Here is a 24,379-nt window from a genome sequence, read left to right as displayed (position 1 = left end):
CGTGAGTATAGACCATCACTAAATTTAAAAGAGTTGTACATGGCGTCTATGAGTAGTTTTACATTCTAAAATCACACTTCATTTATAAAAATAACGAAGATTAAAAATTTTTGTCCGTTCCATTGTACATGGGAGTGTGAACAGGTATAGTAAAACTACATTTAAAAGACAAGATTAAGATATTCGTTATTCATAGCCTATTTGCTAAAAAGGTATAGCCTTCCCCAAGATCTATAAATTGTATATACTAATTAATACTATAAATTAATTAAATTTCCATAAAATGCAATAAATAACAGTCAGCTCCTTATAAACACCTTCTAAAATAACCCAGAATTATCAGGAGGTATGTGAAGTATTTCCCTACATTTAAATAGTTTTGTACTTGCCTATTTTACATACCTCTTAAGGACATGACTTGCAGCAAATAATTGGCTATTTCCCAAGTATAGAAGGATTATTACTGTTTAACAATTTTGGGATTTGATATTTGGGGGGGCACATTCTCCCATTATCGGTAGTACTAAAAGCTTCCCTCTGGGGATTATATTTTGGGCAATAACATGACAAAATGTGGTCAAATGTTTCCACCATGGTGGGACAGAAAGGGCATGAAGGTCTATGTGGATGAGAGGCTGCTTCTCAATCCACGGCCTTTGCTAAAAGGGCAGGGGAAAAAAACATTGCATCTGGCTCGAAGGTCAGTACTCCAGCTGTTGTTGATTTTAGAATCCGGGATTTGTGCAATAGAGTATTTGGCCATCGTGCCAGGCTCAGGAGTTTATACTCAAAGTACAATGGGGAGCATGTAATGTTGTTTGCACGTATTGGATTAGGATGTTGATACTCCTGATCATATAGGGTCTAAGTTTAATTAGGCTATATATTTGTTCAGGGTCCTTCAATACCAACTCCTCTAATGAGAAACCCAATGAATTGAGTTTACTCATTGATTATATTCCACCACTCCTAAGCTTTGGACCTCAACTAGGAGGCCCTATGCAGTAGGCTTCCGTGGTTGTAGCTGAAAGCATATCTTTATCCAAAACTTAAAGGTAAGTAGCCAAGCCCTCTGGTAGCATATAATAGGTGCATGCCAGCTTCTAAGCATAGCACCCCATAAGGAGCACACAATGTGGGACTCCAAATATTTTGTAGAGAAATGCTGATTGTACCTTTTTTCAACAGCGCGTTGGACCAAGCGGTAATCCAGGATCAGGAACCCCGTGAAAGGAGGTTCTGTTTACCAAGATTCTTTGGCCTGGAAGACCTTTAAAGCAGAGGGAATGTGCTTTTGGCCTTTGGAGTAGAAAAAGTTATTCACTGCATTTTGTGTGGCAAGTACATCCCTTCACCGCTGCATTTTCTATGATGTACCCATTTTGGTGTTGAATTGAAGATGGATCCCTAGGTATTTAAAGGATTTAACCTGTTCAATGTCCTTTCACGTGTATATGAACCATTTTATGGATTTTAAGTCTATTAGAAAAGACCATGATTTTTGGTTTTTGCGGTATTTATATTTAAGCTGTTAGTTAGTTGCAGTACTCCGCACATTTTGACATAAGAAAGGTTGAGACCAGCTCTAGTTTCTTGAGAGTAGAATTGCATCATCCGTGATAAAGCTTGGGATGGGAGTTGGGATGTTACCTAGGACAGAGACCAACATGTGTTTATTGCTGTTAAAGTTTGGAGCCAAATCATTTTAGAAACAGATTAAACAACGTGGGGGCTTCAAAATACATCCTTTGTTTTACGCACTCGGTTTAAGTTGTTAAAATTTTTTTTGGAGTGAGAGTATTCCCTCTTGTGCACACCTCACCTGGGAATAAGTTTTATGGTGTAATCAGGTCTTATCATGGAGAGTAGCTCTATTTTTCTACCCCCAGAATTTCAAGTTTTCGCCAGAGCTTGTTTCTTTCAACTGAATCAAACGCCCCCTGTAAATCAAGAAAGGCAATATACAGTTTGGAACGGCCTTTCCAGATGTATTTATGGAAAATTGAATCAAGGAGTAAACAATGATGCAACGTAGCATACCCTTTCCTAAAACCAATTTGTTCCGCTCCTAATATTTTATTCTGCTCAATCCATATTTTATTCTGCTCAATCCACCTCAGGGGCGGAGCAATGGGAAACTGTGCATGTGGCACGCGCGTGCCCTGCGTCCCTGACACTCGCTACAATTCAGCCCCCACTCCCAGAATGCACCCCTCCCGCAGGCCCGAACACGCCTCCCTATGGCCGGCTCCTTGCCCAGGCGTCCACCTCCCCCCAGTCCCGTAAATGTATTACGCCCACTGTGCCACCTTCATCACTGCAAATTTGCTTTTACATTTTGGAATTACCTATATAATTACCTATATAATAAAATAATAATAAAATAAAATAAAACCAAACGGACTGCAGTCCACTACTACTCTCCAAATAACTGCCTGAACAACCCTAGGGACCTGACACAATAACAATGCCTTCCTAAGTGGAGTTACACCCTTCTAAATCCATTTACTGTTTAGGATTGCCCTGTAAGATAGGATGGGAAATAAATTTAATGACAAGGACAGGAAATCCTACTTAGAATGGAAGCACAGAAGTATGTCCAGAGAGATGCAAAAAATCAAAACACTGACTAGAGAAAGAGGCTTTGTTTTGCAGCAAGGTGGATAGCCTAGGAGATTATTAAAGGAATTTAGAAAAGGAATTTCTAAGACTAAAACACAAAAAACACTGTCTCAAACACTATGCAATTCATGCACTGCATTGCTGAGGGAAATGGCGAATGCCAACAGAAAGGACGATAATGGAAGACGGGTCCCTGAGTGACTATCAGCCAGAATGCACAGGTCTCATTATTCCGGCATTTCCAGATGCTTATTAGCAAAGGCTGGAATTGAGCAACTAGATGCAAAACCAAATTTGGTGCCTATTTTCATTAGATCGGTTTGATAATGGGGGTGGCTGTGCCGGGAGCCACAGGGAAAGCCCCAATATGGCCAATTACCAAATTTCTACTTCCCAAGAAGTTAAAAAAGACTTCCAAAAGGGAGGCCAGTGACCCATCAAGCCAAATGCAGCGTATTCAGCTCCATATTCTGGGCTGGCAGCTCCGTCTCCCCTAACCATGTAAACGCTCCTACCGTGTTTCCCCGAAAATAAGACAGTGTCTTATATTAATTTTTGCTCCCAAAGATGCGCTATGTCTTATTTTCAGGGGATGTCTTATTTTTCTGTGTTCTGTTCGTCGGGCATGCTTCCAAACAAAAACTTTGCTATGTCTTACTTTCGGGGGATGCCTTCTATTTCGCACTTCAGCAAAACCTCTACTATGTCTTATTTTTCGGGGATGTCTTATATTAGGGGAAACAGGGTAGGAACATAATAAATAAGAGCCCCCACCGCACCCCTACAGGGAAACTGTTGGCAGGTTGCATGCTGTGTTTTGTCTGCACAGTCTCAAGATGTGCTGAGAATTCTCTTTGTATGTAAGCGCTTGCACTCTGGCACTTTTGGAAGGAAATATATATATATATGTTTTTAGCTGTGGTTAGAGCAACGGTGGGCCTCATGTGAACTCTGTGGTGCAGGACAAAGTGAGCTTTTCTCAATCACACATACACATAGTGGTCAACAAAGCAGAAAAGCTTAAAATCTATACTGGCATACATTTAAGAGATGCAAAGCATCAGAAGCCGGCTGCACTACATTCAAACTAATTTTTTTTTTCTGCTGAAGGCAGCAAACATGCCATCTGGCAACGACGGCGCACAAAAGGCCAGGCCATTATGCATTTCTGCATGCTTCCCTTCTTCATTCCAGACAAAGCATTTTCCATACCACACAAACAAACAAACCCCACATTTAAGGCCAGGAGCCAGACATTGCACTTTAAGAGTGTGTTAGCAGGGCTGAACATAATTCACATGTCCTTTCCCCTTTGGGGGACATCTTCAAATTTGCTTTTCACAAACAGAGCAGCTGTCAGCATGGGCAGCATGAGAAATGTAGGGATCGCCTTTCTGAACATACAAAACGAGATGTCCCTGAAGGTCCGCCGTAGCTCAAGAAACCCAAGCCATGTCTTGGAAATGTGCTTAAATCATCTCCACACAGCTTCACTTCAGATCTGAAGGTGTGAAATGATGAACATAGAGGTCTTCACCAATTCCTCAAAAAAAACTTGTCCCAAACCAACACTGGGCACAATGAAGAAGGCAGTTCGTGTTTTTATCACTCCATAGATCAACTTTCCAAGGCCATATACTGCCCCCTTTTCAAAGAGTGTTGACTCAGTACACCTTTGCTTCTGTAAGCAAGAATGAAATAACACTTGGGCTCTGCAGATACATCAAAGAGAATATCAAATTCATATTTATTTTAAAAATATACTCCACCTCAGCTCAATAATAACACTATAGGGAAAAAAATCCATTACAACTTTTGAAAGACGCCAGCAACTTTTCAGAAGCTGCTCAGCATTTTTAGGTGGAATGTGCCAACTATGGAATCTGGCTACATTCACACATCGGAATAAATGGCGATTTAGGGAAACTAACTGGTTAATCAGATGTAAGTATGTTATTAAAATGTCCCCTTTTTGAGGAGGCAAGGGAAAAAGTCCTGTCACATATGTTACATAATATGACATATTGTTCTGATTAAGTTCGTTGTAAAAAACTATTACAGGATAAGTAGGAGAATATTACTAAACCAGTAGCAAAATTCTGTTGATTGATTATGAAAAAGAAAAAACGATCTGAATATGGCATCCTGCTTAGATACTTTTGTTTTGTTTAGTATTTAGTATGCTTACAGTGTATTTTATATATATATATATGGATAGTGCTGGAGCGCTGGAGAGAGATCTGCATTTCCTGTTTTGTTGTAGATATTTTTGCTATATTGGAGATTTGTATTATATTTGGTCATTGGCCATAAATAAAGACTCCTCCTCCTCCTCCTCCTCCTCCTCCTCCTTCTTCAAGTATCAAATTTAGGTCCCCCTGATTCTTGCTTTGTGAATTCAGGTATCACGAACATACATTCGCACACAGCACAAACTGTGATTACAAATCAGCTACAAAGCCTTGTCTAAATCATAAAAGTTAAAAGGGGTCATAGCAGGCCATCTAGTTCAACCCCTGTATCAATGCAGAATCAGTCTACGGCACAGGTGTCAAACTCGCGGCCTGCATGATGCTGGCAGGGGATGATGGGAACTATAGTCCATAACATCTAGAGGGCCACGAGTTTGACACCTACGGCATCTGTGAAAAGTGTTCATCCAGCTGCAGCTTGAAGACTGCCATTGAGTGGGAGCTCTCTATCTCTTTAGGCAGCTCATACCATGCTTAACAACTCTTCCTGTTAAAAAAAACCCATCTTGGATTGGTTCCTATCATCAAGACTCAGTTGCTGTATCATCTGCACGCAGACATTATGACTTACCGGGATTTAAGCAAATCAAAGTTTATCATGATGTCTAATTGTAGACGCCTTCCCTTTGGCAAAAAAGATACAGCTTTGTGTGGCTTGTTTTCTTTCTTTCTTTGTATTATATTTTGTTGTTTTTAATTTAAAATACATTTTCATATAGTATATCATATATTCTATTTAATATTATATTAAATTGTACTGATGTGTTAATTCACAGTAGAAGAAGAAGAGAAGAAGAGTTTGGATTTATAGCCTGCCTTTTTCTCCTGTAAAGAGATTCAAGGCGGCTTACTAACTCCTTTCCCTTCCTCTCCCCCCGACACCCTGTGAGGTAGGTGGCGCTGAGAAAGTTCTGAATGAACTGTGACTAGCCCAAGGTCATCCAAGCAGGAATGCAGGAGTGGAGCAACATATCTGGTTCACCAGACAAGAGTCTGCCCCTCATGTAGAGGAGTGGGGAATCAAACCCAGTTCTCCAGATTGGTTCACATTACACTGAATATTATATTTCTGCAAGTCACTCTGGGTCCCCACTGGGGGAATAAGGTAAAAGATTGCAGAAATAATAAATTGACAATGGTGTTAAGAAACTTTCACTGACCCACATGTCAGAACACAAGTGTAGTAGTTCCTACAATCTCAAAAAGCTCTGAAAAGTCAATTGAATTTCAGCTTGCAATTTTATATTGATGATGTACCATATATACTCGCGTATAAGCCGACCCGCATATAAGTCGAGGCACCTAATTTTACCACAAAAAACTGGGAAAACTTATTGACTCGCGTATAAGTCGAGGATGGGAAATGCAGCAGCTGCTGGTAAATTTCAAAAATAAAAATAGATGCCAATAAAATTACATCAATTGAGGCATCAGTAGGTTAAATGTTTTTGAATATTTATTTCAAAAAAACCCAGTAAACTGGCTCTGTAAGTACAAAAGAGGGTCAACAAGAACAATATGGTATCAACAATAACTTTAAAAGTACAAAAACCTTAGCTCAACCAGCAACCAAGCTAAAACACAAGAGTTAAAATCCTCCAAAACTGGATTCCTCATCATCATCTGTATGTCCAAATGTAACCCAACTTAGATTTTAAGAGGGATATTATCAGAAATGGAAACTCTACTATTAGCTTCCATAGTAAACAATGGGGGATGGGGCATCCCCTTTGGGGGTCTATAACTTTGGGTCCCCTGACCTAAACTTCACCGAACCTGGCTGGTATCATAAAGAGACTCTCCTGATGAAACCAGCCAGGTTTGGTGAAGTTTGGTTCAGAGGGTCCAAAGTTATGGACCCTCAAAAGGGTAGCCCCATATACTAATAGCTCCCATTGAAAACAATGGGGAATGGCGGCACCTCATTTGGGGGTCCATAACTTTGGACCCCCTGAACCAAACTTTACCAAACTTGGCTGGTATCATCAGGAGTGTCTTCTGAGGGTACCCTGAAATTCTGGTGCCGCTAGCATAAAAACAGCGCCCCCTGCTGGCCGGCAAAGTAAAAACACAAAAAAAATTTTAATGACCCGCATATAAGTCGAGGGGGGCTTTTTCAGCATTAAAAATGTGCTGAAAAATTCGACTTATACATGAGTATATACGGTACTTTAATTTTCCCTTTAATTTATAACATGGTGATAGACTGGCATGAGTATTCAATGGATCCATTCTTTGTGGAATCTTATTTTTAAAAATATTTGGTAATCAAATGCATTTCCATACATGATGCTAAATGGGATTTGCAAAAATTCAAACAATGGCAGAAGAGTTAACGCTATCTTTACCCTATACAATTCAGTAATACACAAAGTGCTGTGACGATGAACCCTCAATCCATGGGCGTACAAGACTGTCCTGCATGCCCACTGGTTCAGGGTTCATTGTCGTGATCAAACCAGAGTGAGATTTGGCCAGCCTCCTTGCCCTCCAGCACTCACCCTCTTCCCCACCCTCCCTCCCTCCCTCCCACCCAAACAAGAAGCCCAACCCAGCAGAGCAGCGGTAGGAAGCCACCATCCCTGCCAGGTCCAGCAGCAGCATTCCAAGCAACGCCCCCGTCGGGGAAAGCAGCAGGAAGCTGCTCTCCATGCTGGTCTTGATAACAATGTCTCTCTTCTCCCCCACCCCAGCCTCCACCCACAACAAAACCCAAACCTCTGCAGGCCCTGGCAGAAGTCCCCCATATCCCCGTGTGGTCTCCCACCCCACCCCACCCCAGCAGAAGCTCCACCATTCCCTCTGCATCTCCCCACCAAACCAATCCAGCCCCTCTACAAGTCCTCCCAGTTCCCCTACGCATTATCAACTCACCAAAAACCAAGCCACACTGCCAGGATGCAGGCAGCAAGCCACTCTCCTGCTCAGCCCGCCCTAACCCCTCCCCATTCAGATGTACACCATCTCCCCCCTCCCCAAACACCTGACCCAAGAGGTGGCACACAGTGAGTTGTGGAGGGGCAGGACAGGTGGCAGGAGCCCTGGGAGATGGCAGGCGGGGGATGTGGCTGGCGGTTCCTCTCTCCCCTAGAGCCCATTTAAGTAAAATATGTTTTTAAAACACATTTTTAAAACACATTTAATGAATGCCAACCATAAAATACTGTGGCTAACATCTCTCAATCTGAGTCCACTAGAAAGATTATCAGGCTCCCCCCCCCCCCTTCTCCTTAATACAATGAATACTTCATAGGAAAACAATGGCTTTTGCTCACGTGTATTATCATTATAGCCAATTTTAATACCTGTAAAAAAAAACACCTCTGCTAGTCTACAGATCGACTGAAGAATATATGTTATCCAAAAGAACAAATTTGATAACTGCCTATAAATTTTGCAGTTAAATATTCTACATTTCACATAAAAGCCTATAATTGCATGACAGAACTCATACGCACAAGGAGAAGACCGTCATACATATATTGCTCATAATCCAATCTTGCAAATAATTTTTTAAAAATTTATAAGCCCACAAAAAGGTCTTAATAGCCCATCTGTTTACACAAACTTTTGACTGTCATTTGGGGTCTAAGGGTGGAAAAGAAAGAACCTTTTGCAATTTTTTTAACCTGGTTACCAGGAACCACAGACCCGCCCTGAACAACCAATGAGTCCAACAAAAATTTGTCTGAGTATTTTATTCTCTAGCCGGAACTTACCACATGTAAGGATAATTAATGGTGCAGAGGTTTTTCAATATGACTATGACACATTCTCATCCTTCAAAAACAAATACAGCTTTCTCCAAAATATGTCAGCAAAGTCACAATTTCTGTTTTATGAGGAGATGTGACTTTCCCTGCTCTTATTTAGAGTATCTACTTCTATTAGATTGTGTTCTAGGAAGCACACAGCAATGGAACTAGGTCAACCATTAACCAAATAAAATGAGTAGCTGCAGTACAGAAGATGCCCTTCAAAAGCTTGCTTAGCCATCTAGTTCTTTGGAATGTGACTTTCAGCAAGGCTCAGTCTCACGGCTTCCATACATTTTCTTTAACACTACTTGATGTGTCAGTGTTAGAAGTCTCTTAGATACGTCGGCTCTAAAATGGTCAAATAGACCAAACAAAATGGAAAGAAAAAGACCAGAAGATGAAATCCTAGATCAAAATCATTTATAGTTCTAATAATATTTAGGGCCGTGTTATAGAATTTGTTTGGCCACAAGTTGTACCTTTTGGCCCTAGGAACCACGGTCCGGCTCACTTTTTCCGCAACCATATAGCAGCAGCTGAAGAGAACTTATTTTCCAATGTGCCACAGGGCTCAGTCCGGATCTAGATTACTGCCATGGGAGAAGTGGTTCCAGACTCCCCTCTCTGCCACTGTCCCAAGACAAAATGGGTCAAGACACATTATTTGCCCCATTACAGAACTGTTCATGAACCAGAGCCTCTCCTCCCCAGTGTTGCAACCCGTTTCAAATGGGGCTATGTGGCACTCCAGCAAGTTCCCACAGGTGCCATACAGCTGGGAAGGAAGCAAAGCAATTCTGAGGAACCTCGATCTGACTTTGCAGCTCTTAATGTGGTCCGTCAGGCCTGCTTTGGATGCTGACAAATATAATTATCCCCTGCATATGATGAGAGGCTGGCCTGGTATTAATATAAGATATTAGTGAGTTAACACACTGGATGCACTGCGAAGTGAGTTCACACAGTAAAGGAGTCACCTCATCTGATATCTGAAATTCTCCACTTCTATAACAGGATAGGGGGGAAGTGGTAAATCTAATGTAGATCTGTAAAGTTGATCAAAGTGACAATAAATTTCAATAACGCAGTGGAACCTCCTCACGATTTACACTGCATGCTACATATTCAGACTGAATATACAGGAAGTGGATTCAGATATAGTTATAGCACTTGCTTTCCAACCTTCCTCATGTCCAGATAGATTTTTTTCCCAGTCTTATTCTCACACCACCCTGAGAAATAGTGAGTGACTAGGCTAGAAATCTTCCTGATGCAAGTACAACACTCTATTCATTACACCATATGATCTCTTCAATCTAATCATATGTATATGGTATTGAAGAAGAAGAAGAAGAAGAAGAATTTGGAATCATATCCCACCTTGGTCTTCTTTAAGGAGACTCAAGGTAGCTTACAAGCTCCTTTCCCTTTCTTTCCCCACAACAGAAACATTGAGAGGTAGGTGGGGCTGAGAGAGTTCTGAAGACCTGTGACTGTCCTGAGGTCACCCAGCAGGAATGTAGGAGTGCGGAAACACATCTGGTTCACAAGAGAAGCCTCTGCCACTCAGGTGGAGGAGAGGGGAATCAAACCCGGTTCTCCAGATTAGACTCCACCTGCTCTTAACCACTACACCTCGCTGGCTCTCTCTTAATATATGTAATTTCTAAATTCTTGTATATGGCTTTTTATTTTTGCAAAAAAAAAATGACACAGGAAAGTCTACTCTTGAATCCCTAAGTCAAAGTCAATTAGAGTGCAAATACCATTTCTGTTAAATCTAAGGCTTGAAGTTTAGATGGGGCAAAACAAAAAAAAATCTCCTCGCTATTAAAGATATGGGCTTCCCTCAGGGATAGAGAGTTCAGAAGTGGAAAGTGAAATCCAACCTCTGCATCTGAGAACAGTTGCCTTTCTTTGCTTAAAAAGCACATATGCATGTTTTACTGACTTAATAGAATATCCAGAATCAGATGTTCAAGTAATATCTCAGGTACTACTTTTATTTGCTACAACACCATTATTAAGTACCACAGGAAGTCACAGAATCCTTCCCAGAGCACAGGCCAGAATATGAATTAGATATGAAAGATGGAAAGGCAGGAAGACTTGAAAAAGATAAAGTTCTTAAGGTGCAAGACTCAAATCCAGTGCTGAAGCTAAGCTTGGTCCAGTACTGAAGCTCAGCATTTTCTGCTCTATCCTCAGCAGAGCAAGGTTTGTATTCTAACAAATATATACAATAAAGGATTAGTGACATAAGCATTGAAGTGGAAGAAGGAAGAGGAACGGAGAGATGATTTCATAGTCTACAAAGACCTCTGGGAGAACATGGAGCTGAACGTATTTTCAATTTTTCAGGCTGTAATTAGTGCCTAGGATAATGTGGTGGTCAAGACTGTTACTTGAGGGCCAAGAAATCCCTGGTTAGAGCTCATCCTAGAAATGAATTCGCTAGCAAGCCACTGTCTGCAACTCTATGCAATGTAAAGAAGACAAGAACAATCAGCCTACGAAAACATTTGTAAGGACGTCTGACACTCAAAAGTACTTCACAGATGTAATCCATGTGGTAATAGTTCTATTATTACGCAATTTAATTTTATTTCCCCTCTCCCATGTTTCTACAAAGGGATCATCACTGATGAGGAGGAATACTTTCCACTGAAAACCAGCAACACGGGCAACAATTGTTGCTTTACGGTTTTAAATAGAGTTAGAACCATAGTGTTGGAAGAGTCTACAAGGGCCATCAAATCCAACCCACTGCCCTGCAGGAAGACACAGTCAAAGCACCTCTGACAGATAGTCATCCAGCCTCTATTTAAAAACCTCCAGAGGAGGAGATTCCACCATCTTCCGAGGCAGCACATTCAGCTGAAATCTCTTTTCCTGTACCTTGAACCCATTAAGTCCTTGTCCTAGTCTCTGGAGCAGAAAAAAAACAAGCTCGTTCCATCTTCAATTTGCCATCCCTTCAAATATTTAAACATGCCTATCATGTCACCCCTTAACCTTCTCTTCCCCAGATTAAACATACCTAAACCACTCCTCATAAGGCATGGAATCCAGACCTTTCACCATTTTCTACGTCCTCCTCTGGACCTGTTCCAGCTGGTAAGTGTTCTTCTTGAATTGTGGTGCCCAGAGATGGACACAGTATTCCATGTGCGGTCTGAACAATGCAGAATAGAGTAGTACTAGTATATCCCTCAATCTAGAACTATACGCCTATTGATTTAGGCCAGAAATCCATTGGCTTTCTTGACTGCCACATTACACTGCTGACTCATGTTCAGTTTGTGGTCTATTAAGACTCCTAGATCCCTTTCAAATGTACTGTTGTCAAGCCAGGTGTTACCAATCCTATATCTCTGCATTTCATTTTTTTCTGCCTAAGTGAAGTATCTTACATTTATCTCTGTTGAAATTCATTTTGTTAGAAGTCATTGATAAAAATATGGGCCCAGGAGAGAACCCTGTTGCACCCCACTAGTCACTTCTCTCCAGGTTGAACAATAGTCATTAGTGAGCACTCTTTGAGTTTGGCCAGTCAACTAATCACAAATCCATCTAACAGTAGCATTGTCTTGCCCACATTTTACTAGCTTGCTTGCAAGAATGCCATGGGGAACTTTGTCAAAGGCCTTACTGAAATCAAGGTATGCTACATTCACAGCATTCTTTTCCATCTACCAAACTTGTCACTCTATCAAAAAAGAGATTGGATTAGTCTGGCATGACTTGTTTTTGAGAAACTTTTAGTGATCACGGCATTCCCTTCTAAGCGCTTACAGACTGTCTGTTTAATGATCTGCTCTAGAATGTTTCTGGTATTGATGTCAGGCTGATTGGGAAGAAATTGTTTGGATCCTCTTTTTTCCCTTTTTATGGGAACAGCATTAGCTCTCCTTTGGTCTGCTAGGTTTTCTCCTGTTCCCCAGGAATTTTCAGATTACTGCATGTGGTTCTGAAATTACTTCTGCCAGTTCTTTTAATATCCTGGGATGTATTTCATCAGGTCCTGGAGATTTGAATTAATTTAAAGTAGCCAGGTATTCCTGTACTACCAGTACCTCTTTATTCTGTGCTGAATTTTCCCCACTGCATCTTCTGACCCATTTCCTCTTGGTTGAGCACTATTTTCCTTTTGGGAGAAAACTGAGGCAAAGAAGGTGTTGAGTAGTTCATTCTCACAATAAGCCTATAGCAAGTGCGGAGAATATGGGCTGATATCACACCCAAAGCACATATGATTGAACTGGAATGTATTAATCTTAGTCTTGGGGTGCATTCAGAATAACAGATGGGGACCTTCACATTAAAGTTGTCACTTCCCTTTCATAATTAACTAGTTCAGAAGTCTGCAACCTGTGGCTCTCCAGATGTTCATGGACTACAAATCCCATCAGCCCCTGCCAGCATGGCCAATTATCAATACCCTCCACAAGGGAAACATGTAAAGAACATATTTATTCATCACAAAAAGATCCTGGACCTTCTTCCACAAAGCTCAGTGTAGCATATATGGGGTCATCCCAGGCTATCATCCATTAATGCTGTATGGATTTTAATCCAGATTTTTCATATTCAAATATAGAATACTATCCACACAGACCTGCAGCATGCAGTATCTTTTTAACTAGGACCTTAGGGATAGCAGGCAGGGATTCAGCCTATCTGCAAGCACCAAGTTCTGTTTAAAGCAAGTATCCACCATGTACCTAGTCGAAGAAGAAGAAGGAGGAGGAGGAGGAGGAGGAGGAGGAGTAGTTTGGATTTATATCCCTCCTTTTTCTCCTGCAGGAGACTCAAAGGGGCTTACAATCTCCTTGCCCTTCCCCCCTCACAACAAACACCCTATGAGGGGGTGGGGCTTAGAGAGCTTTGAAAAGCTGTGACTAGTCCAGGGGTAGGGAACCTGCGGCTCTCCAGATGTTCAGGAACTACAATTCCCATCAGCCCCTACCAGCATGGCCAATTGGCCATGCTGACAGAGGCTGATGGGAATTGCAGTTCCTGAACATCTGGAGAGCCGCAGGTTCCCTACCCCTGGACTAGCCCAAGGTCACCCAGCTGGTGTGTGTGGGAGTGTACGGGCTAATCTGAATTCCCCAGATAAGTCTCCACAACTCAAGCTCCAGAGCTGGGAATCAAACCTGGTTCCTCCAGATCAGAATGCACCTGCTCTTAGCCACGAAGAGACACCATTGGAACAATGTTAGAGACAGACCCAAAGTGTTTCCTTTATCTATGTATTTTGAAAATCAACTTAAAAAGAAATGGTGAAGCCAACAACAAGCAAACCTTTCCTGCCTTTGTTAAGAAGTTGTACACACTTCCAAAGTTCACTAACAACCTCCTGCAGGTACTTTTTGTTGATGCCCCAGTTGCACCTCTGGTGGCCAACTACCAGAGAATGGAGAGGGGTCAAACAGAGACTCCTTAGACATGGTCATCAGAGTTTCAGCCACAGCACCTATTGTCTCAAGGGATGCAACTGTGTGGACCAGAAAACTCCTTCAGCTACTCCCAGAAGAAAACAGGAGGCTTGTGGAGGGTACCAACAGGGTACTGAAGGCAGCTTCATTCATAGCTGATGCCACGCTGGACTCCTTGATCTTTCCATCAAGGGCAATGGCCTGTTCTGTAGGCACAAGAAGAAATCTGTAGCTGAGAGCCACAGGGGGGATATGTTATTTGGTGTCTCTCTGGTTGAAGTCCGCATTGAAACCAGGGATAAAGCCATGCCCAAATCCATTTGGCTGCAATGACCTTCAAGCGGGTTCAACTTTTGATCCCATAGAACTCTCACAAAAATTTTCAGAGACAACAGAGGAGCTAACTGGAACAATTCACACAGATTCTTTCATAGACAGAACAACAACAGACCATTCATTCACAAGGGAGACAAGTCCAACAAGGACTGTGCCACAGCATCCAAGCCCTGACTATGCCAACCAACCTGTGGAAGGCAGACTGCTGTTTTTTCAAGATCTTTGGGCTCAGAACAAAAGGATGCCTGGACAATGGAGGTGGTCTCCAAAGGCTACCCTCTAGAGTTCACCAAGTTTTCCCCTCAACTCTTCTTTCCATCACTGGCTCTCAAACATTAAAAAAACTGCTGAGTACAGGAGCAGCCACACAACACTTATTGGAAATAGAGCAATTGAACCTGTCCTCAGTGTGGTCTTTATTCAATTTTTTTCACAGTTCCCAAGAGAACTGGAGACTGGCAAACCACACTGGATCTCAAGTTCCTAGACAAGTGCATCACACTGCAACGATTTTACATGGAAACATTGAGATCTATAATAGAACACCTGCAACAAAGAGACTTCATGACTCCCCTAGATGTACAGGAGGCTTACATGCATGTGCCTACCCTTCCAGTCGATTGGAAGCACCTTCACTGTCCAGCTAAAGATGACCCCTTGCAACGATCACATGCAGAGTTGCTGGTTGGCATCAATCAGCTGGAGATTTGAGTGGACTTCCTTGCTATCTCCCAGTTCAAGTTCTAGATCCAGAGGAATCATCTCCTTGTAGACAGACAACATGTCTGCCAAGATGTACATCAACAGCCAGGGCAGCTCCAGATCCCAAAACTACATGCAGAGGTTCTGAGAATCCTGAAGTGGGCAGCGATGAACTTGGCATCGATTCTTGCAGAACACATAAAAGGCTCCCTCAACATAACTGCACTGTCTAAGCAGGCAAACAATCTCAGAGTTGAAACAGATGCTCAAGAAAAGAATTTTTCAAACGATCTCCAGCCATTTCTGACAACCAATATTAGACCTCTTTGCATCCCCCAAGAATGCCCAGCTCAGCAGATAATACATCAGGGACTACCATCACCAGGCAGAGGCAGCCAATGTCCTCTGAGCTCCTTGACCATGAAGTCTCCTAAACACATTCCTTCCAACTCTGGTAATTCCAGAACTACTGAGAAGACTACTGAAAACCACAGTCATAGTAGTAGCTCCATACTGGTCATGACACCCTGGTTTTTCTCCCTTCAGGAGATGTCGATAATTCCACCTCTCAAGCTTCCATCAGAACCAGACATCCTGTTCCAGGGCCCACTGGTACAGCCCCATCCACAGTGGCTCAAGCTGACCATGCAGATGTTGAAAGGAGAAAACATCTGAAATTAAAGTACTCCTCCAAAGTGATGGACACTATTCTGGCATCCCAAGACCATCTACCACTCACATATACAACACAACATGGAAAACATTTCATAAGTGGTGCCAGAAGAAGAAGATGAATTTGCTAAAACCCTGCATATCTTTCTTCTTGGACTTTTTGCATGACAGTCAGTCATCTGGACTAAAGAGCACAACACTGAGGTGACAGCAGCCTTAGCCATGTTCTTCCCACTTATAGAGGAGAAAGAATTACCAAACATTTTCATGTTCAAAGATGCATAAGTGGATTTGCTCAGCTTAATCCACCACAAGTCCCTAGTGTGGAAGCTCCGCACAGTTCTGACTGCACTTACAAAGGCCCCTTTCGAGCCAATTCAAGAAGTTCCAATGAAGTGGCTTTGTATGAAAACAGTATTCCTAGTAACAATTACCTCAGCAGGGAGGGTGTTGGAGACTGGAGCACTTCCAATCAAACTAAAGTTATGTGTATTCCATAAAGACAAAATAGTTCTTAGACCAGATTCCACCTTTAAACCCAAGGCGGTCTCCAGATTTCATCTATCACAGGAACTCTGTCTTCCATCTTTCTGCCCCAAACCCTCCCACAGAAAACTTCAGAAGGTCTGATACGCTATTCACATCCATTAGTCCACCAAATGTAGGGCAGCCAATGTCTACTAGGGCAGCTGTTAGTTCCAAATTGAAAGCTTGCATTACAGAAGCCTGCAAGGCTCAAAAGATCAGTGTCAACAGGCATCACATCACATTCCATCTGCAGTGTAGCTACAAATGTCACATTAGCCCAACACGCATCCATAAATGAGAAACGTAGGGCCACCACCTGGTCCAACATGTCCACCTTTGTTAGTCAATATAAAATCAATACTTATAGTTTTGCAGACAGCCTCCGGCCAATGGATATTGCCACATGTTCTCTAGAGCAATAGAATGTATTCAGAAATACTGCTTTGGGAGGTCCCACTCAAGATGTCCTCCTGCCCTCAGAGGAGAAATGGTCTTACTGTGAAGGGTCCTTCTCTCCTGAGAGCAGGAGGACATCTTGATCCCTCCCGTAACCATCATAATTAATTAAGCAATATCTTAAACATTATCTAACTTTTCCCGTTTATGGTTGCTTCTGCTTCCTGTCCAAATTGTTCTGGATGATTCTCTAATTAGTTCTAAGTTAATGTTGCAGTTACATTATCTTGTATAGATTGTTGCTGGAAATAACGTACTGGAGAAACTGACTCTCATGACAGGAACAGGAAATGGAAGAAAAAGTTGTTCCTGCCTCTCTTGACCTAGGGGTGGGAATCACCCACTCAAGATGTCCTCCTTCCCTCAGAAGACAAGGACCTTTCATGAGTATCTAATGGACTGCTTTAAATTGTTAGCTAGCTACTTTGGCAGCCCTTATGAAGGCAAAATGACAGGATATGAATTTTGTAAATAAAATCAAATAAACTAGGTTGCAAGAATTCTGATGATAGCCGAAGTGAAGTAGTTACTGACTGAAAGATCAGAAACGTTCATACAAAGCCACTTAGACCATGAAAGCTAAATTTACACCTTGAACAGCCATCCACAGACTGGAAGAAAGCTGGAGTCATACATGTTACCTAAAAGATCTTATTGAAAGGGTCAGGGGGGATATACAGACCCTTGTTTTATCTGTATCCCCTGTCCCAGATGCTGCTGAAAAATTTACAATGAATTCTCGAGAACATTTGAAGCCACACGAACAAAATCTCAGACAAGGAGCTATTCCAGGAAGGCTGCAACATATTGTTCTTTGAAAATCCTACTGAGCAGGCAACAGAGGAGGTGTTTTCTGTACTCATAACTTTGTAAACTCTGGAATACTTCTTGCTGTTCAGATGGCTTTAAAAAAAGAACAGTCAAATTTCAAGTGCAGTTGACATAAATGGGCATATCTGCCAATCATGCAAGCCACTACGTTCTAGAGTTGCAAAGTCTCCCCCGAAGCATCTGACAACTTTTCTTATGAAATGTCCTGCTAAAAAATGCAGTTCTTCCAGGGCTTTTTAATTACAAAAAACAAAACCTACCGGTCGCATTGTTAATTGGACGGCAGGGTTTTGCAGAAAAGAAAGACCACCTCATCTGTAGGACTTTCCCATTAAGAGACAACGATGATAGCTTTCTGCTGTTACGTAGCAATTACATAATTGCACCGTCTATCCTGTATCATTTGCAGTATTGTACCCTTCTCCACTTCACAGCTATAACACAATGTTCTCAGATGATTGCAGCTATTGAACAAAACCGTCTCGGGACTGGAGACAAAGAGATCTGCATGTCACAATGGAGCCTCATCAGAAGCTTAGGACTTTTCACATGACTGAATGCTTCCTTTTCTCCCGGTTTTGTGAAACCTTCTCTTCCCAGCCCTCATTATACAATGCTTTTTGGAATATACTTCAATTGCTTAAGCAGAAATAAAAAGGCAGGTTGAGAAGAAGAAAAAAGAGAGAGAAAGAAAGGAGGGAGCCAAGAAATCCTGCTAGGCTGAACTCTTCAGATGACAACAGACAAAGGTGCTGCTTTATTGCCTAATGAGAAGGCTGTGTTCTAAAGGACAAGATGCAAAGCATGGGGGGAATCTGTTTAGACTTCCTGCACTGGCATGAAATGGCTGCTTGCTTCTTCTTAATGCCAGCTCCAATGCTTCATGTTGACACTACACATCCTGTGCTGTAGATCCACCCCCATGCTGCTGCTGCTGGCCCAACAGAATTATCTCCTGCGTCACAGCAGTGGCAACCGATATGCCGGCCCTGCAGATCTGAGAGAGGCACCATTTCAAAGCTTCTAATACAAGAAGCAACTGGACACATTAACCAGATACTCTGGGTCGGTCTGTGAGGCACTCTCAGCAACACATTCCTCAGCCTAACCTTCTGTTATCCAGATGGCCTCGTTTCTCTCTTGGGATCAGACCCATGGAAGTTTATTTCATTAAACCAAACAAAAAAAAAGGGGGGGGGGCCTCTGGTCCCTGATATAGGTACCATGTGCAGCAATGTGCCGGATACATCTCCAGCAGGGCTGTTGAGATGAACATGACCTAAAAAATAATTGGGAGCTGTAATTCACACCAGTGAACAGAGATCTTCTGGCGAGAGGAGGAAAAAATACTGAAATTATCCTCCAGATTAAGTACCTTGGCAACTTAAACCACATGCGTAGCCACACGGATAGCTACTTGTATTATTAGCAGTCTCTTCTCCCATCATATCATTTTAATAATGTTTTCCCCTTCATCTACTACTCCAGCATTTAATTGGCAGCTATGGCAAGATCTTTCATAATAGCCTTTGTAAACATGTACCTTTGAATTTAAAGGCCCTTTGAGATATTCCCTTGCTAGTAGGCTCATCAATATAAACAAGGGTGATGAAAGAAAATAATCTGGTTGAGTATGAATGAAAGGAGCAAAAAGATGTTCTCTGATGTCTAATTTCATCATCTATTCCACATTCAACCAAAAAGGGTGGCCTCCGATCTATCAAAATAAAAACTGATGATCCACATAAGTTACAGTACCAAATTCTGGGTGAGGGCAAATTCTGGCTCTATGACCACATAAGCCGCAATCGGCATAACCATTCACATCTCATGTAGGCTAGCTGACTTCAACGTTATGGTCCAAAGTTTGTGTTGACCGTTTTAACAGAACTGTGTTCCGGAGAAGCCAATTCACCAGGGGTCAACGTTCCCTATAAGCCATGAGGCCACCATATTGGTGCTGCACAGATGAGGGGCTATCCAGCAGGGGGAGTTCTCCCAGGTGGCTCAGTTCCGCTCAGTGTCCGCGAAGTTCTGGGGAACAATTAGAGGGACTATCGCCAGGTGTTCATCAATGAGAAGACCTGTAATGACAGGCAAGATTCTTAGAAGGATGGCTTACCCCACCAACTGCAACCTTCTTTTGCAATGTACAGGCACAGGAGAGGGTCCTGAAAATGTTCTAGGACATTTTTTGCAGTCACATGGAGTCAAAATGAGGCCCATGGATCTTGCTGTTTGTCATTCTCCAATTTAGCATCTGCTTTGTGTTATGGTTCATAATCTGGTACAACATGACCCATAGCAAAGAACTTACTATAGAAAAGGTTTCCTGAAGGTAAAATGGAAAAAAAAAACCACTTATAAGCAGATATGTTTAAGATCAAGGGACAAGATCCTTAGGGTATTACTTGTTATTTCAATTTTACACCAGTGAATGTGGATTCTCTCAGATAAATAGGGAAATCTTATTGTTGTACTTTGTATTTTGCAGAAGGAGAAAGATCAAAGATCATCCCATCAGCCTATCCAGTCATCGGGCACCTTCATCAGAAGACAACCTGTTTGCTGGAGAGGGAAGGAGAAACAAGGACTTTCCATTTGCACACTTTTACCAATTTCTGTTTCTTAGTCACTGTGCTTCTTTTGAAAAAAGGTAGGATGTAAAGAAATAAAGCATTCTGGACTCATGAGTTGGCCCATAGGAAGAAATAAGTCACTGGAAATACGATACAACATCTTGACCAAGATCTTAATCACAACTGACATTTCATTAGATCATATTCCAAGGGATTTTGGTACAAGGTTTTTCTTTTCTTTTTGGAATAACCAAATGTACCCATTACAAGGGTAGTTTAGTTAACCAAAAAAAAAAAAAAAACCCAACCCCAACCTGATAATGACAGTAATGTCTAGAATTACCGTAATGTCTTCAGAAAAAGAGGTTATTCAAACAAGCTTTGTAAAGAAATGTATTCTCATGTTGTTAGCTCAGGAAACAGAAAGCAAATGTTCAAAAATAGAAACAGTAGCAGCTACTAAACATCCATGTAGTATTCCAAGAACAAAAAAACCCCTCCATGTTTAATCTACCTAAAGCAGGAGTTTTACTAGGGAGGGAATTCATCACCAGAGATAATAAACCTACATTCCTGTAAGACAGTTCACATGGGATTCAGTCCTCAGTAACAAGTTTGGGAAGCACATAGATCATCCATCCCCATATTACATCCTTTAGATTGTAAGGTCCTTAAAACAAGGATTTGTTTATGTTAATCTGTAAAACACCATGGGTGTTGATGGCTCTATGGACAGAAATTAGATACAACAAATAATACACCCCCTCCCCCCAATCTGTCCTTTCACATCATCATGTTGTTACCCCTGGTATTCTGTCACATGGCTCCACTATATTTAAACAGCCATCAGATTATTTGGTGTAGATTTTACCACTACATATCTCATTACTACTTTCCAAAAATTGTTGGAATCCACTTTCTTCAAAACATGTTGAAGCACTTATCTCATCTCCAAAACATGACTGAATTCCATGTACGATCCATGCAACACACACAAAGAGGCAACCCACTTCTGTATATGGTAAACAGAACCTCCAAAACGCCATTCCATGATCTGAAACATCATCTACCCAACAGCCATGCTAAAAATATCTTACCCATCCCTTGAAGTCTCAAGAGACTATCTGATATCGTAGGATAGTATTAGCAAAGCTAAGGAGACATGAACTCTTAAAATAAACATCTCCAACAGAGAAGACCAGAAGGCTATCACTACACCTGATTTTGCTGTATGTGAAGGGACTTAAGAGGTATCTGAAAAACTGTACAGAAGGTTACTTTAGATCAAGGATGGCATCTGCATTGCATGTACGGGAAGAGAAGATAGTAAGTTTAGTATACAAGAGAGATTCGCAAAAGAGCCTTTTTTTTTAGAAAAAGACCTACTACTAGCCTTTGTGAGGTACATATTAAGGAGACCAACCTCGGAGAGAGACATCCATATAACCAACAATTGCTATTCCTACTAATTTTTCATTGGTCAATGGACATTTTTAATTCCTTCTCCTAAGACTAGAACATAGGACCACCTGACAAGGCTAGGTGGCAATAGGTTCAAGATAAGCAAAAAGTACACATTATAAACTTATGGAAGATGTGGCAATAGCTCTAATTCAGGGTTTTTTTTTCCAAAAAGAACTGAACAAACATTGGCAAGTTTTCAGAGGGATCTAGGTAGCTGAACTACAGTAGTTCAAGAATCACCATCACTAATGTTAATTCTGTCCAATCTAAGGGATAAATGGGGAAACAGAGACAACAAAAATAATGTCCTTAAAAACAGAATCCAGAAACTTCAATCAAACACAGCAGCCCGATTCAGACATAATGGTTAGTCATGGTTAGGACTAACAAATGAGAATCTGCAAGAACTCTCAGGAGGCATCTTATTTCCACTTCCTCCACCATTTCCTTTCCCTTCCTGAAGGCCCCTGTGGCCTCTCCCCCTTTTTTATCTCCTTTGCTCCCTCCCATCCAACAGCCAACCAATTTTTATCTGACCTCCTGTCTTCAGCTCCCCACAACCCACAGCAGCTTCAACCTAGGATCTCTACATTGCAGTTCTGTGATGCCAACCACAGGACAAGACCAACTTGCAAAGTTGGGAACCCTCAAGGACTTTGGGAGGGGGAAGGCACATCACTTTTTCTTCTACGCCCCTCCCCACACTATTACCACTTTCCCTCCTTCTGGCAATTCTCATATCCTACCCCTTTTCCCTGCCTTATTTTGTCCTTCTCAAATATACACCAACCAGCCTTTCATCTGCCTCTCATATACAGCTATGTTTATTACTTCTCTTCCTCATTTATACCCCACCTTTCTCCACAATGGGGATCAAAGCAGCTTACATTATTCTTCTCCTTTTGATTCTCACAACAACCCTGTTGGATGGCTCAGGCTAAAAGTATGTCACTGGGCCAAAACCAGCCAGTGAATTTCCACAAGACGGGGATATAAACCTGGGTTTTCCAGTCCCTACTGATTTGGCTTAATTAAACCATTTACAGACAAATTTAATAGTACTAGCTTCAATGCAACTGAGCCCTTTGGGGATTGGGCAGTCTATTAATAATAGTAATAATAATAGTAGTAGTAGTAGTAGTAGTAGTAGTAGTAGTAGATTTCACAGCTGCCAGATCTTTAGCTGGTTGTTGGCCTCACACCGATACATTACAACTTCCTAGGCCTCTGGGTAAGGCTCAAATTGTAATGAAGGCCAACAACCAGCTAAAGATCTGGCAGCTGTGAAACCATCATAATAATAATAACAATAACAATAATAAATACTGATCCTTGTGTGAGCCATTGCTTATTTCCATCCATTGTGAGAACTGTCCATTTATTCGTACTCTTTGCTTCCTATCATTTAACCACTTTTTAAACCATAAGAGAACCTGCCCTCTTATCCCTTGACTTCTAAGTTTATTCAGCAGCAAATGAATATTAATGACTTTCAGTCAAAACAGCATGAACAGCATTCAAAGCACGAGCAGTAACTTAAACACAGTTCAGTCAAAGCCCCATTCAAGGAAGACTGGGGCTGCTTTTAGGGTTGCCAACCAGCAGGAAGACTGGGAGTAGGGACATGGAAGATGGCAGCGATGTCAATGATGTTGCCACTCTAAGTAGCTCTAGGAGTCACCAGGAACTCCATGGTAAAAACTTAGAATTTCCAGCAAATCCTCAAGCTACCGTTTTGTCGCTTCTGGGTTGTACCCAAAAAATGACAGTGACTTTGATGATGTCACTTTTTAAAATTTTCTTCCAAAGGCCTGGTAAGCCCAGCGGCTATATAGAGGAAGACAATGGCCAACTACCCCTGTTCATCTCTTGCCTTGAAAACCCCATGAGGTGGAACTTCATGGGGTCACCAGGAGTTGGCTGTGACTTGACAGAACATTTTACCTTAAGCACAGAAGCTATGGCTCTCCCTCCCTACCAGTCCAATGATGTACAGCACTTGCTTCCTCTCCCCAGAGGCAAATCCTCCAGCAAACGCTATGATCTTCAGCAAAGGGAAAAGATAAGCATCAGCACCATTCATAAGTAAAGACAGCGCAGGGTAGTCATCTGTTTTTAACCAAAGACAGAGTGCTCCATCCTACATTTTCCTCCAGCAAAGACAGAATGCCCCACTCTGAACCTTGCATTTTCTCCAACTTAGAATTAAACTGGAGAAGCTGGCCATACTGGTGTGTGAGACAGTGTGTGTGTGGAGGGGGGGGGGGGCTCAAGAACAATGATGTGGGGGGGATTTTAAATTCCCTTGCCCATACATGCAATTTCTTTAAAAATCTGCATCTTCACCCTATTGCCTGAGGCTCCCAGGAAAGAGGAACAGATTATTCACATGCCAATTCATATCTGTCTGTGCCTGCTAAATAAGCAAGAATTTTAACCACCTAGGAAATGGGGATGCTTTCTCCAATCTGCCTGAAATTTGAGACGAAGAATCCCTTGGCTGACAGGTGCAATCCCTGAAAAATTCCATTCCAAATTAATGGGACAAGTTATACCCATAAACGAGCTTTAAGAACTACAGAAGAAGAGGAGTTTGGATGTATACCCTGCAATGAGTCTCAGAGCAGCTTACAAACTCCTTTTCCCTTCCCCTCCCCACAACAGACACTTTGTGAGGTAGGTGTGGCTGAGAGAGTTCTGAGAGAACTGTGGCTAGCCCAGGGTCACTCAGAAAGCTT

At 41.8% G+C, this 24,379-nt stretch overlaps 1 protein-coding gene across 6 annotated transcripts in view; it reads right to left on the bottom strand.

Annotated features, from left to right (window-relative positions):
* The window catches only part of ZNF462 (zinc finger protein 462), a 180,994-nt gene that overhangs the window by 135,418 nt on the left and 21,197 nt on the right, over nucleotides 1–24,379 (bottom strand). The window lies entirely within an intron of this gene.

The sequence above is a fragment of the Sphaerodactylus townsendi genome, linkage group LG07, assembly GCF_021028975.2.
Source record: "Sphaerodactylus townsendi isolate TG3544 linkage group LG07, MPM_Stown_v2.3, whole genome shotgun sequence".
NCBI classification, from domain to species: Eukaryota; Metazoa; Chordata; class Lepidosauria; order Squamata; family Sphaerodactylidae; genus Sphaerodactylus; species Sphaerodactylus townsendi.
Note: the sequence above shows the minus strand (reverse complement) of the source record. Positions and strands in the feature narration are given on the sequence as shown.